A 15,860-nucleotide genomic window follows, 5' to 3' on the forward strand; every position below is an offset into this window, starting at 1 on the left:
GCTCCTTGTCCTTGTCCATAACTAATCAAAACCTCATGATACTATGATTTCCGTTCCCTAAATGTTTCCCCATTGAAACTTGCTCCGCTTGACCCACCTCATTCCCCAGAACAGCAGAACGGGAAGTTTCAGGAATCAGGAATGATGCTGAGAAGAGGCCGAGCCTGCGGAAAAATCACCGTGCTCAGTTTCTACACTGGCCGACCGGATGCAGGATGTCCCGTCCAGCTGGACCATCCCCCACCACCTGTCCCAGGTGGATAAGTCTCTGAGGAGGAGCCACTTTGACCACAAAGCCCTCACACAGTGATCGGGACGGAACGTTCTCGGTATCCTGCAGGGAAAGGAGGGGGTGGATCCGAACGGGCAGTTCCTCCACCAGACGGCCGATGCCATTTGGCAGAACGTCTCATCGCCGGGACTGACCAAAAGGCGCCAGGGTGTGTCCTGGACGGTGGTGAGAAAGTCCTACCAGTGCAGTCCTTCCAACATGCACGGATCTGAGCACCACCGCTAGCTGACCTCGAGACTGCAGCATGGCGAGACTATCATCCACCTCCCGATGGACTGCCCCATTCACCCAGAAGGCATGGAGAGAGATGCATTGGTATCCATCCCGGTTCATCCCCAACACCTTTTTTTTATTCGTTCACGGGATGAGGGCGTCGCTGGCGAGGCCAGCATTTATTGCCCATCCCTAATTGCCCTCGAGAAGGTGGTGGTGAGCCGCCATCTTGAACCGCTGCAGTCCGTGTGGTGACGGTTCTCCCACAGTGCTGTTAGGAAGGGAGTTCCTGGATTTTGACCCAGCGACAATGAAGGAACGGCGATATATTTCCAAGTCGGGATGGTGTGTGACTTGGAGGGGAACGTGCAGGTGGTGTTGTTCCCATGTCCCTGCTGCTCTTGTCCTTCTAGGTGGTAGAGGTCGCGGGTTTGGGAGGTGCTGTCGAAGAAGCCTTGGCGAGTTGCTGCAGTGCATCCTGTGGATGGTGCACACTGCAGCCACAGTGCGCCGGTGGTGAAGGGAGTGAATGTTTAGGGTGGTGGATGGGGTGCCAATCAAGCGGGCTGCTTTATCTTGGATGGTGTCGAGCTTCTTGAGTGTTGTTGGAGCTGCACTCATCCAAGCAAGTGGAGAGTATTCCATCCAAATTGGGCAGAGCAGCCTTGAGGAAGAGTTCATTGAGAGCATCAGGGATGGATTTCTTGAGCAGTATGTAAGTGATCCTACAAGGGGGCAGGCAACCTTGGACCTGGTCCTGTGTAATATGTCGGAATTAATTAATAATGTCCTAGTTAAGGATCCCCTTGGAATGAGTGACCGCAACATGGTTGAATTCCATATCCAATTAGAGGGTGAGAAGGTTGATTCTCAAACAAGTGTACTGAGCTTGAATAAAGGAGACTATGATGGTATGAGAGCGGAATTGATTAAAGTGGACTGGGAAAATAGATTAAAGGGTAAGACGGTACATGAGCTGTGGTGTTCATTTAAGGAGTTATTTTACAACTTTCAAAATAAATATATTCAACTGAGGAAAAAAGGGTGTAAAAGAAATGACCGCCATCCGTGGCTAAGTAAAGAAATCAAGGATAGTATCCGACTAAAAACAAGGACATATAAGGTAGCCAAACTTAGTGGGAGGATAGAAGATTGGGAAGTCTTCAAAAGACAGCAAAAAGTAACGAAAGGATTGATTAAGAAAGGGAAGTTAGATTATGAAAAGAAACTAGCAAAAAATATAAAAACAGATAGCAAGAGTTTATACAGTTATACAAAAAGAAAAAGGGTGGCTAAGGCTAACGTAGGTCCCTTAGAGGATAAGACCGGGAAATTAATGGTGGGAAACATGGAGATGGCAAAAATGCTGAACAAATATTTTGTTTCAGTCTTTACGGTAGAGGACACTAAGAATATCCCAACACTGGACAAACAGGGGGCTCTACGGGGGGAGGAGCTCAATACGATTAAAATCACTCAGGAGATGGTACTCAGTAAAATAATGGGACTCAAAGCGGATAAATCCCCTGGACCTGATGGCTTACATCCTAGGATCTTGAGGGAAGTGGCAGTAGGGATTGTGGATGCTTTGGTGATAGTTTTCCAAAATTCCCTGCACTCAGGAGAGGTCCCGGCAGATTGGAAAACTGCTAATGTAACACCGTTATGTAAAAAGGGTAGTAGGCAGAAGGCTGGAAATTATAGGCCAGCTAGCCTAACATCTGTGGTGGGTCAAATTTTGGAGTCGATTATTAAGGAGACAGTAACGGAACTTTTAGATAAGCATAATTTAATAGGACAAAGTCAGCATGGCTTTATGAAGGGGAAGTCATGTCTGACAAATTTGCTTGAGTTCTTTGAGGATATAACGTACAGGGTGGATAAAGGGGAACCAGTGGACAGAGTGTATTTGGACTTCCAGAAGGCATTCGACAAGGTGCCACATAAAAGATTATTGCTTAAGAGAACAAATCACGGGATTGGGGTTATATTCTGGCATGGGTGGAGGATTGGTTATCTAACAGGAAGCAGAGAGTTGGGATAAATGGTTCATTCTCGGACTGGAAACCAGTAACCAGTGGTGTTCCACAGGGGTCGGTGCTGGGTCCCCAACTCTTTACAATCCATATTAACGATTTGGAGGAGGAGACCGAGTGCAACATATCAAAATTTGCAGATGATACAAAGATGGGAGGGAAAGTAGAGAGTGAGGAGGACATAATAAACCTACAAGGGGATATAGACAGGCTGGGTGAGTGGGCGGAGTTTTGGCAGATGCAATATAATTTTGGAAAATGTGAGGTTATGCACTTTGGCAGGAAAAATCAGAGAGCAAGTTATTATCTTAATGGCGAGAAACTGGAAAGTACTGCAGTACAAAGGGATCTGGGGGTCCTAGTGCAAGAAAATCAAAAAGTTAGTATGCAGGTGCAGCAGGTGATCAAGAAAGCCAACGGAATGTTGGCTTTTATTGCTAGGGGGATAGAATATAAAAACAGGGAGGTATTGATGCAGTTATATAAGGTATTGGTGAGACCGCACCTGGAATACTGCATACAGTTTTGGTGTCCACACTTAAGAATAGACATACTTGCTCTCAAGGCAGTACAAAGAAGGTTCACTCGGTTAATCCCGGGGATGGGGTGGTGGACATATGAGGAGAGGTTGAGTATATTGGGACTCTACTCATTGGAGTTCAGAAGAATGAGAGGCGATCTTATTGAAACATATAAGATTGTGAAGGGGCTTGATCGGGTGGATGCAGTAAGGATGTTTCCAAAGATGTGTGAAACTAGAACTAGAGGGCATAATCTTAGAATAAGGGGCTGCTCTTTCAAAACTGAGATGAGGAGAAACTTCTTCACTCAGAGGGTGGTAGGTCTGTGGAATTTGCTGTCCCAGGAAGCTGTGGAAGCTACATCATTAGATAAATTTAAAGCAAAAATAGACAGTTTCCTAGAAGTAAAGGGAATTAGGGGTTATGGGGAGCGGGCAGGAAATTGGACATGAAGCTGTGTTCGGATCGGACAATGCCCTGTGTGTGGCGGAGAGGGCCCAGGGGCTGAGTGGCCGGGTCCTGCTCCTACTTCTTGTGTTCTTTAGATTTGTGGTTGGGATAAGATCAGCCATGATCTTATTGAATGTCGGAGCAGGCTCGAGGGGCCGATTGGCCTACTCCTGCTCCTATTTCTTATGTTCTTATGTTCTTATCACACTCCTGACTTGTGCCTTGTAGATGGAGGAAATAATTTGGGGAGTCAGGAGGTGAGTCACTCGCCGCAGAATACCCAGCCTCTGACCTGCTCTCGTAGCCACATTATTTATATGGCTGGTCCAGTTAAGTTTCTGGTCAATGGTGACCCCCAGGATGTTGATGGTGGGGGATTCGGCGACGGTAATGTCGTTGAATGTCAGTGGGAGGAGGTTAGACTCTCTCTTGTTGGAGATGGTCATTGCCTGGCACTTATCTGGCGCGAACGTTACTTGCCAATTATTAGCCCAAGCCTGGATGTTGTCCAGGTCTTGCTGCATGCGGGCTCGGAATGCTTCATTATTTGAGGGGTTGCGATTGGAACTGAACACTGTGCAGTCATCAGCGAACCTCGGTAACACAGAACGCTGTGGTGTACGGGCTGTTCCCTGGGACGCACACCGAGACAGATATCAACTGCCGCTGGAAGACCATCAACTCGGTGAAGGAGGCACTTTGGTCCTCCCGAAACCTGCTGACCTTCCATCTAAAGGAGCTGCCCACGACCGAGTGTTGCTGACCTGCACACTCCAAGGTCCAGGAGTACGTGCTGCGGGACGCGAGGTGCTGTCGACACGAAGGCTCCATGGTAAAGTGAACCGTGTAAGGCCATCCCACCTTGTATTGGTCACCATGTATTGCGAAATATGTGCTGTGGTTGAACTGTAATATTGAGATCATATTGTATACAATCCGTGTTGTATTATTTTGAATTGTATTGCTTTGAAATTGTGATATTTAATTTGAAATCTGTGGATTCTTACATTTTATGAAATAAGGTATATTTTGTGATAAAAAAGTGTGCAGAAACCTTCTAGCCAGTTCGAAATCAAACCTACAATCTTCTGACCTGTAGTTCGACACGTAACCCATTGTTGCACTGGCCCAGTTAGTGGAGAGCAAGGAGCAGCTCACACTCCCTCATACCTGTGGGAAGAGCAGGTTCCGTGTCAGTCTCGGTCATGCCCACGTGACTTCACGAGTCCGGGAGTGTCAAAAGGCGCACAGTGAATATTTACCAAAGAGAGCAATCTTGGCTGCTTCCCTTCGATCGCTCAGCTGGTAGTGCAGAGGACTGCACTCGGAAACAAAGTCATCCTAAGGTTGCGGGTTTAAATCTGGATTGAAGAAGCCCGCGTGCTTTTTGAGTAAGCAGCAATTATCTCAAGGCCGCTTTCTTAACTTTACAGGCAGCCGACAGCTTAACATGTTGGTGCTGAGGCACAGGACACCTCTTTTCCTTTCTCAAACCTGAAAGCTTTCTGTGTCTGCCCGAACACGGCAGTTTTGCTCCAGCGTTTGTCTCTGCTCAACAGGAAGGAATGCCTTTGAGCAACAGCACGTCAAACCGCACTCACTTTCAGGCAAATAAGCCTTCCATCAGTCAGTCAGTCAGACAGAGCTCTCGCTGTTTCCTCAAGCTCTGGGGCGGCTGTTCTTTTCCGATGACCTCGTCTGCCTTCCGCAGGCTCGGGCTCTTCTCAGCATCATTCACGATTACTGTGCTTTCCCGTTCTGCTGTTGCTCACTTGCTAATGCTCGATACCGCGGATTGGAGCAAAGTATTGAATATATTCAGGGAGGGTGCAATTCGTGGCGCTGCTTTGAGGCGAGTGTGAAGCGATTATTGTGAAGGGCAATTTCCTTACTGCATTTGGCGAGTTTGTTCAAATGGTAAGTGCGTGCTTCGTCTGCGAAAACTTGCGGGATCGATGCACGGATTTTCCACTCACTTTATTACCTTGGGGAAATGTCCGGAAACAAACTGCTGTCAGTTTTGAGCAAAACCATCACCCACGGAATTCCTAAGCTTCGATAAAGAGGGGTCAAGGGCAGTAAATCTTTTGGTGTGCTGCAGTAAGCAAAAGGTTTTGAATTTAGTGTTTCGCAAAGATGGAAAGATGAAGTGAGACATTGAAAAAAGCTTCACAGGTCCTGATATCTTTTCTGTGGATTGAACTCAGGATTTACAAAGTTAATAAAACTAATGCACTCCCTGCTGTGTGAAGAGCGCACGAACGGTGGAGACTGCCAGGCAGCACTGCCAATAAGGTAAGTTTGCAAGCTATCTAAAGTAATAAAGTAATGGGCAGTTGGCAAAAACAATCCAGTCAGGCAGGAGTTGTCCAGACAATCTTCTGATTTGTCATTAGACACGATATCCACTGCTCCACTGGTCTCGGGTGTGCAGAGAAAGTAACAGCTCACACTCCCACAGCGCTGCGGTATGAGCAGGAAATGAGTCAGTCTCGGTCATGCACACGTGACTCCACGAGTCCGGGAGTGTCAAAAGGCGCACAGTGAATATTGACCAAAGAGAGCAATCTTGGCTGCTTCCCTTCGATCGTTCAGCTAGTACAGCGGAGGACTGCAATACAATTAACAGAGAAAAGTCATCCTTAGGTTTCTGGTTGGAACTAGCGAACGTGATTTTGGAGTAAGCAGAAATTAGCTCAAGGCCGTTTTCTTTACTTTACAGACAACCAAAAGCTTAACATGTTGGCGCTGAGGCACAGGAGACCTCCTTTCCTTTCTGAAACCTGAAAGCTTTTTGAGTCTGCCCGAAAACGGCTGTTTTGCTCGAGCATTTGCCTCTGCTTACCAGCAGGGCGTACCTTTGAATAACAACACGTCAAACCGCATTCACTTTCAGGCAAATCAGCCTTCCATCAGTCAGACGGACAGACAGACAGAGCTCTCGCTGTTTCCTCAAGCTCGGGCTGCTGTTCTTCTCCGATGACCTCGTCTGCGTTCCGCAGGCTCGGGCTCTTCTCGGCATCATTCACGATTACTGTGCCTTCCCGTTCTGCGGTTGCTCACTTGCGAATACTCGATACCGCGGATTGGAGCAAAGCATTGAGAAAATTCATATAGGTGGCAATTCGTGGCGCTGTTTGGAGGCGAGTGTGAAGCGACTATTGTGAAGGGCAAGTGGTCCCGTTACGCAGGGGAATTAGCTCAAATGGTAGAGCGCTCGCTTTGCATGCGAGAAGTAGCGGGATCGATGCCCGCATTCTCCACTCACTTTTTTACCTTGGGGAATTGACCCGAAACAAAAATGGTGTCAGTTTTCAGCAAATCCAGAACCCACGTCAATCCTCAGCTTCGATAAAGAGAGATCAAAGAGCAGCAAATCTTTTGGTGTGCTGCAGTAAGCAAAAGTTTTTGATTTTGGTGTTTAGCAAAGATGGAAAGATGAAGTGAGACATGGAAAAAAGCTTCACAGGTCCTGGTATCTTTTCTGTGGATTGAACTCAGGATTTACAAAGTTAATAAAACTAATGCACTCCCTGCTGTGTGAAAAGCGCACGAACGGTGGAGACTGCCAGGCAGCACTGCCAATTACGTTAGTTTGCAATCTATCTAAAGTCATAAAGTAATGGACAGTTGGCAAAAACAATCCAGTCCGGTAGGAGTTGTCCAGACAATCTTCTGATTTGTCATTAGACACGATATCCACTGCTCCACTGGCCGAGGGTGTGCAGAGAAAGTAGCAGCTCACACTGCCACAGCGCTGCGGCATGAGCAGGAAATGAGTCAGTCTCGGTCATGCACACGTGACTCCACGAGTCCGGGAGTGTCAAAAGGCGCACAGTGAATATTGACCAAAGAGAGCAATCTTGGCTGCTTCCCTTCGATCGTTCAGCTGGTACAGCGGAGGACTGCAATACAATTAACAGATGAAAGTCATCCTTAGATTTCTGGTTGGAACTAGCGAACGTGCTTTTGGAGTAAGCAGAAATTAGCTCAAGGCCGTTTTCTTTACTTTACAGACAGCCAAAAGCTTAACATGTTGGCGCTGAGGCACAGGAGACCTCCTTTCCTTTCTGAAACCTGAAAGCTTTTTGTGTCTCCCCGAAAACGGCTGTTTTGCTCGAGCACTTGCTTCTGCTCACCAGCAGGGAGTGCCTTTGAGTAACAACGCGTCAAACCGCGCTCACTTTCAGGCAAATCAGCCTTCCATTCGTCAGTCAGACAGAGCTCTCACTGTTTCCTCAAACTCGGGCGGCTGTTCTTTTCCGATGACCTCGTATGCCTTCCGCAGGCTCGGGCTCTTCTCAGCATCATTCACGATGACTGTGCCTTCCCGTTCTGCTGTTGCTCAATTGCGAACACTCGATACCGCGGATTGGAGCAAAGCATTGAATGCATTCAGGGAGGGGGCAATTCGCGGCGCTGCCTGGAGACGAATGTTAAGCGATTATTGTGAAGGGCAAATTCACGGCTGCAACTGGGGAATTAGCTCAAATTATAGAGTGCTCGCTTCGCATGCGAGAAATAGCGGGATCGATGCCCGCATTCTCCACTCACTTTTTGACCTTGGGGAATTGTCCCGAAACAAAAATGGTGTCAGTTTTCAGCAAATCCATAACCCACGTGAATCCTAAGCTTCGATAAAGAGAGGTCAAGGGGTAATAAATCTTTTGGTGTGCTGCAGTAAGCAAAAGTTTTTGATTCTCGTATTTCGCAAAGATGGAAAGATGAAGTGAGACATGGAAAAAAGCTTCATGGGTCCTGGTCTCTTTTTTGTGGATTGAACTCAGGATTTACAAAGTGAATAAACCTAATGCATTTCCTGCTGTGTTAAAAGCGCACGAACGGTGGAGACTGCCAGGCAGCACTTCCAATTAGGTCAGTTTGCAAGCTATCAAAAGTCATAAGGCAATGGACAGTTCGCAAAAACAATGCAGTCAGGTTGGAGTTGATCAGACAATCTTCTGATTTTTCATTAGACACGGTATCCACTGCTGCATTCGCCTCGGGTGTGCAGAGAAAGTAGCAGCTCACATTGCCACAACGATGCGCTATGAGCAGGAACCGAGTCAGTCTCGGTCATGCTCATGTGACTCCACGAGTCCTGGAGTGTCAAAAGGCGCACAGTGAACATTTACCAAAGAGAGCAATCTTTGCTGCTTCCCTTCGATCGTTCAGCTGGTACAGCGGAGGACTGTAATAGTATTAACAGATAAAAGTCATCCTTAGCTTTCTGGTTGGAACGAGCGAACGTGCTTTTGGAGTAAGCAGAAATTAGCTCAAGGTCGTTTTCTTTACTTTACAGACAGCCAAAAGCTTAACATGTTGGCGCTGAGGCACAGGAGACCGCCTTTCCATTCTGAAACCACAAAGATTTTTGTGTCTGCCCGAAAACGGCTGTTTTGCTCGAGCACTTGCCTCTGCTCACCAGCAGGGAGTGCCTTTGAATAACAACACGTCAAACCGCACTCACTTCCAGCAAATCAGCCTTCCATCAGTCAGTCAGACCGACAGACAGACAGAGCTCTCGCTGTTTCCTCAAGCTCGGGCTGCTGTTCATTTCCGACGACGTGGTCTGCCTGCCGCAGGCTCGGGCTCTTCTCGGCATGATTCACGATTACTGTGCCTTCCCGTTCTGCTGTTGCTCAATTGCGAATACTCGATACCGCGGATTGGAGCAAAGTATTGAATAAATTCGGGAGGGTGCAATTCGTGGCGCTGTTTGGAGGCGAGTGTGAAGCGACTATTGTGAAGGACAGTTTAATTTTGTAACAGGGGAATTAGCTCAAATGGTAAAGCGCTCGCTTAGCTTGTGAGAAGCAGTGGGATGGATACCCGCCTTCTATACTCACTTTTTTTACCTTGGGGAATTGTTCCGAAACAAAAATGGTGTCAGTTTTCAGCAAATCCATGAGCCACGTCAATCCTGAGCGTCGATGAATAGAGGTCAAGGAGCAGCAAACCTTTTGGTGTGCTGCAGTAAGCAAAAGTTTTTGATTTGAAGGTTTAGCAAAGATGGAAAAATGAAGTGAGACATGGAAAAAAGGTTCACAGGTCCTGATATCTTTTCTGTGGATTGAACTCAGGATTTACAAAGTTAATAAAACTAATGTGCTCCCTGCTGTGTGAAGAGCGCACGAACGATGGAGACTGCCAGGCAGCACTGCCAATTAGGACAGTTTGCAAGCTATCTAAAGTCATAAAGTAATGGACAGTTTGCAAAAACAATCCAGCTAGGTAGGAGTAGACCAGACAACCTTCTGATTTTTTTCATTAGACACGATCTCCTCTGCTCCACTGGCCCAGGTTGTGCGGAGTAAGTAACAGCTCAAACTCCCACAGCGCTGCGGTATGAGCAGGTACCGAGTCAGTCTCAGTCATGCACCCGTGACTCCACGGGTCAGGGAGTGCCAAAAGGCGCACGATGAACAATCACCAAAAAGAGAGCGATTTGCTGCTTCCCTTCGATAGCTCAGCTGGTAGGAGTGGAAAATAATAGTTAATTAAACTCAAAGCAAATTCATCCTTAAATCACTGTTACAATTCCAGTTTGAAGGAACGTGTCTGCTTTTGCATTAAGCAGCAATTAGCTCAAGGCCACTCTTTCAACTTTCCAGGCAGCCTCCAGCTCAACATGTCGACACCTCTTTTCCTTTCTCAAACCTGAAAGCTTTCTGTGTCTGTCCGAACACGGCTGTTTTGCTCCAGCATTTGCATCTGCTTACCAGCAGGGAGTGCCTTTGAGTAACAACACGTCAAACCGCACTCACTTTCAGGCAAAGAAGTCTTTTGTCAGTCAGTGGGACAGACTGGGCTCTCGCTGCTCCCTCAAGCTGTTCCTTTCCGGTGACCTCGTCTGTCTTCCCCAGGCTCGGGTTATTCTCCGCATCCATTCACGATTACTGTGGCTTCCCGTTCTTCTGTTGCTCACTTGCTGATGCTCGATACCGCCAATTGGAGCAAAGTATTGATTGTATTCGGGGAGGGGGCCAACCCAAGGCAAGATTTCTCTGCTGGTCGTGGAGCTGCTTGGAGGCGAGTGCAAAGCAGCTACTGTGAAGGGCAATTTACAAGAAACAACCTCAAATATGGAATAAAGCGGGCAATAGAAACATGGATACAGAATTGGCTAAGGTGGAGGAAACAGACTGTAGATGTTGTTTTTCCGACTGGAGGGAGGTGTACAGTGGTGTTCCCCAGGGGTCGGTGCTGGAAACGTTGCTTTTCTTGATATATATTAATGACTTGGCCCTGGGTGTACAGGGAACAATTTCAAAATGTGCAGATGACCCAAATTTGGAAGTGTAGTAAACAGTGAGGAGGATAGTGATAGACTTCAAGAGGATAAAGACAGGGTGTTGGCATGGGCGGACACATGGCAAATGATATTTAACGCAGACAAATGCGAAGTGATGCATTTCGGTCGGAAGAATGAGGAGAGGCAATGTAGACTAAAGGGCACAACTCTAAAAGGGGTACAGGAACAGAGAGATCTGGGGGTATATGTGCACAAATCATTGAAGGTGGCAGGGCAGGTTGGGAAAGCGGTTAAAAAGCATACGGGATCCTGGGCTTTATAAATAGAGGCATAGAGTACTAAAGTATGGAAGTCATGATGAACCTTTATAAAACACTGGTTCGGCCACAACTGAGTATTGTGTCCACTTCTGGGCACCGCGCTTTAGGAAAGATGTGAAGGCCTGAGAGAGGGTGCAGAAGAGATTTACTAGAATGATACCAGGGATGAGGGGCTTTAGTTATGTGGATAGACTGGAGAAGCTGGGGTTGTTCTCCTTGGAACAGAGATGGTTGCGAGGAGATTTGATCGAGGTATTCAACACCATGAAGGGGCTAATCAGAATAGATAGAGAGAAACCATTCCCATTGTCGGAAGGGTCAAGGACCAGAGGACATCGATTGAAGGTGATTGGCAAAAGAACCACAGGTGACATGAGGAAAACCTTTTTTACACAGCGAGTGGTTCGGATCTGGAATGCACTGCCCGAGGGGGTGATTCAATCATGGAAAGAAAAGAAAATGCAGGGATAAGGTGGGGGAGTTGGACTAGCTAGATTGCTCTTGCGCAGAGCCGGTGCGGACGCGATGGGCCAAATGGCCTCCTTCCGTGCTGTCACCTTTCTGTGATTCTGGTCGAGTGCTCGCTCAGCATGTGAGAGATAGCAGGATCGGTTCTTGCATTCTCCACTCACCTTTTCACTTGGGTCAATTTTCCAGAAACAAAAGTGGCGTCAGTTTTCAGCGAGCCCAAGGTCCATGTACTTCTTAAGCTTCACTGCGTGCTACGGTACAGAGAGGTCAAGGGGCAGCAAATCTTTTGGTGTGCTGCAGGAAGCAAAAATTCTTGATCTTAGTCTTGAGCAAAGATGGGGAAAAAAACTTAACGATGTTTTCTTTGAGAATTGAACTCAAGATCTTCAGATTATGAGATTGACGCGCTGTCTGCTGTGCTAAGAAGGCACTTGAAGCATAAATGTCCAGGCAGCACTACCAAGTCGGACAGTTTGTAAGGTGTAAAGTCATAAGCTAATTGACAGTTTGCAAAAACCATCCATCCAGGTGGAAATCGAACCAACAATCTCCTGAATTCTGGTCAGACACGTTATTCATTTCTCCACTTGCCCAGGGTGCGGCAAGTAATTAGGAGCTCACACTCCCACAGCGCTGCGGTATGAGCAGGTACCGAGTGAGTCTCAGTCATGCCCACACGACTCCACGAGTCCGGGAGTGTCAATCGGCGCACGGTGAACAATCACTAAAGAGAGGGACCTTTGCTGCTTCCCTTCCATAGCTCAGCTGGCAGTGCAGAAAACTTGTAGAGATTAAGACTTGAAAGGAAAATCGCTGGTTTAATTCTGGCTCAAAGTATATTGCCACCAATCCCATGTGTTTTAATTTTGCACACTAATATGTGGGACTTTATCAAAAGCCTTCTGAAAATCCAAATAAAACACATCCACTGGTTCTCCCTTATCTATTCTGCCAGTTACATCCTCAAAAAACTCCAGTAGATTTGTCAAACATGATTTCCCTTTCATAAATCCATGTTGACTTTGTCGAATCCCGTTGATATTTTCTGAGTGTCCTGTTATCACATACTTTATAATAGACTCTCACATTTTCCCTACTACTGATGTTAGGCTTACCGGTCCGTAGTTCCCTGTATTCTCTCTCCTTCCTTTTTTAAACAGTGGGGTTATATTTGCCACCCTCCAATCTGTAGGAACTGTTCCATAATCTATAGAATTTTGGAAGATGACGACTAATGCATCCATTATTTCCATGGCTAACTCTTTTAGTGCTCTGGGATGCAAGTTATCAGGCCCTGGGGATTTATCGGCTTTCAGTCCAATTATTTTCTCCAGCACTATTCGTTTACTAATACGAATTTCCTTTCATTCCTCCTTCTCACTTGTCCCTTGATTCTGGAGCATTTCTGGGAAATTATTTGTGTCCTCTTCCGTGAAGACAGAACCAAAGTATTTGTTGAATTGCTCTTCCATTCCCTTGTTCCCCATTATAAATTCTCCCTTTTCTTACTGTAATGGACCTACTTTTGTCTTCACTGATCTTCTTCTATTTACATACTTGTAGAAGTTTGTACAGTCCACTTTTATGTTCCTTGCAAGTTTACTCTCATACTCTATTTTTACTCTCTTAATCAATCGCTTGTTCCTTTTTTGCTGAATTCTAAACCGTTTCTAATCCTCAGGCTTGCTACTTTTTCTGGCAACTTTATATGACTCCTCTTTGGAGCTAATACTACCCTTAATTTCTTGTGTTGGCCATGGTTGGCCATTTTTCCATTTGTGTTTTTGTGCCAAAAAAGAATGTGTAACTGTTGCAATTCATGCATTCGTTCTTTAAATGTTAGCCATTGCTAATCCACCGTCATGCCTTTTAATGAAGCTTCCCAATCTATTATAGCCAACTCACTCCTCACACATTCGTAGTTTCCATTGTTTTGATTTAGGATCCTAGTTTAGGATTGAACGACTTCACTTTCCTTCTTAAAGAAGAATTCTATTATGTTATGGTCACTCTTCCCTAAAGGACCACGCACAACAAGATTATTAATTAACCCCTACTCATTGCACAATACCCAATCTAGGACAGCCTGTTCCCTGGTTGGCTCCTCAACGTACTGGTCTAAAAGACCATCTCGTACACACCCCAGGAATTCATCCTCCACAGTATGATGGTGATTTGGGTTTAGCCAGTCTATATGTAGATGAAAATCACCCATGATTATTGAAGTACCCTTGTTACATGCATCTCTCATTTCCTTTTTGATGCTGTCCCCAACATTACCACTACTGCTTAGAGGCCTATTGAAAACTTCCACCAGTGTGTTATGCCCCTTGGTGCTTCTTAACTCCACCGAGACTAATTCCACAGCGGCCATCTTGACAAAATGGCCGCATGTACGGCGGCCATCTTGGTCAAAAAGGCAGTAAGTAGGCGGCCATATTGGACAAAATGTCGGCAGCACGGCGGCCATCTTGGACAAAATGGCGGCAGGTATGGCGGCCATCTTGGACAAAACGGCTGCAAGTGCGGCGGCCATCTTGGTCAAACTGGCGGGAAGTACGGAGGCGCTCTTGGACAAAATGGCGGTTATTACGGCAGCCATCTTGGACATAATAGCGGCAAGTACCTCAACGCTGTTCTACAGGAAGAGAAGGAGGCCATTCAGCCCCTCGAGCCTGTTACACAGTTAGAAGAGACCATTCAGCCCCTCAAGGATATTGCACAGGAAAAGGAAGAGGCCATTCAGCACTTCGAGCCTGTTAAATAGGAACTGGGTGTCATTCAGCCCCTCGAGCCTGATAAGTCGGAACGGGAAGAGGCCATTCAGTCCCTCGAGCATGATATACCGGAACTGAAGGCCAATCAGCCCCTCAAGCCTGTTACATAGCAACAGGCGGAGTCCATTCAGCCTCTCGAGCCTGTTGTACGGGAACTGAAGGCCATTCAGCACATCGAGCCTATTGCATGTGAATAGGGCTAGGTCATTCAGCCCTTCGTGTCTGTTATACAGGAACTGGACGCCGTTCAGCCCCACGAGCCTTTTAGGTAGGAACAGTAGGAGGCTATTCAGTTCCTTGAGCCTGTTCGGCCATTCAATTAGATATGTACCTTAACTCCATCTATCCGCCTTAGCTCCGTAACCCTAAATATCCTTACCTAACAACAATCTATCAAACACATTTCATGAACTTTCAATTGAGCCCCAGCCTTAACAGCTTTTTGAGGGAGAGAGTTCCAGATTTCCATGATCCTTTATGTGAAGAAGTGCTTCCTGACATCACCACTAATTTTAAGGTTATGCCCCCTTGTTCTGGATTCCCCACCAGAGGAAGTAGTTTCACTCTCTCTAACCGAGCAACTCCTTTCATCATCTTAAACACTTCAATTGGATCACCCATTAATCTTCTATATTCAAGGGAATACAAGCCTAGTCTATGCAACCTGTCCTCATAATTTAATTCTTTTAGCCCCGATATCATATTTGTGAAACGGCGCTACACCCCCTCCAAGGGCAATATATCCTTCCTGAGGTGCAGTGCCCAGAATTGAATGCAGTCCTCCAGATGGGCTCTAACCAGAGCTCTGTACAGCTGGAACATAACTTCCACCCCTTTATATTCCAGCCCTCTTGAAATAAAGTCCGACATTCTATTTGCCCTTTTAATTAATTTCGTAACTGTCCACTAGCTTTTAATGATCTCTGTACTTTGATCCCTAAATCTCTCTGCTCCTCCACAGTTCCGAGCTCCTCACCATTTAGAAAACTCTCTGATCTATCTTTCTTAGATCCGAAGTGGATGACCGCACATTTCCCCACATTGAACTCCATTTGCCACAGTTTTACCCACTCACATAATCTCTCAATATCCTGGGAATGCTTGGTGGTTTTGTTTGGTTGGAGAATGCTTTACATCGGATCGTTATATTAAAACGATTACAATTGTTTTTTTTTATTTTGTAAAGTTTGAACAAGATCATTATTCCCCGATCAATAAAATGTCTGTGTTTTTCAGATAGTGGCGACAGTTCAGAGATAGTTGCCTTTTACCTACTTTAACGAAGTGAAATTTTGCTGATTTAAAATCAGCTGTATTTCTAAGCTTGAAAAAGCAGCTCCTCTGTTAGGTGAGGCTTCAATCCCAATGTCTCAGTGTTTCCGTTTGTCCTGATATCAATGTAACATTTGAATGGCTCCAGGTAATGAACAGTGAAAGCCCTTCAGATTATGTCAGCCACTCGTTCTATCCAGTGCCTAATAGTGCCTGCTCTTCAGAGGGTGACAGATTCACACGACACTGGACC

The sequence above is a fragment of the Heptranchias perlo genome, unplaced genomic scaffold (genome assembly GCF_035084215.1).
Source record: "Heptranchias perlo isolate sHepPer1 unplaced genomic scaffold, sHepPer1.hap1 HAP1_SCAFFOLD_47, whole genome shotgun sequence".
In the NCBI taxonomy this organism is placed as follows: domain Eukaryota; kingdom Metazoa; phylum Chordata; class Chondrichthyes; order Hexanchiformes; family Hexanchidae; genus Heptranchias; species Heptranchias perlo.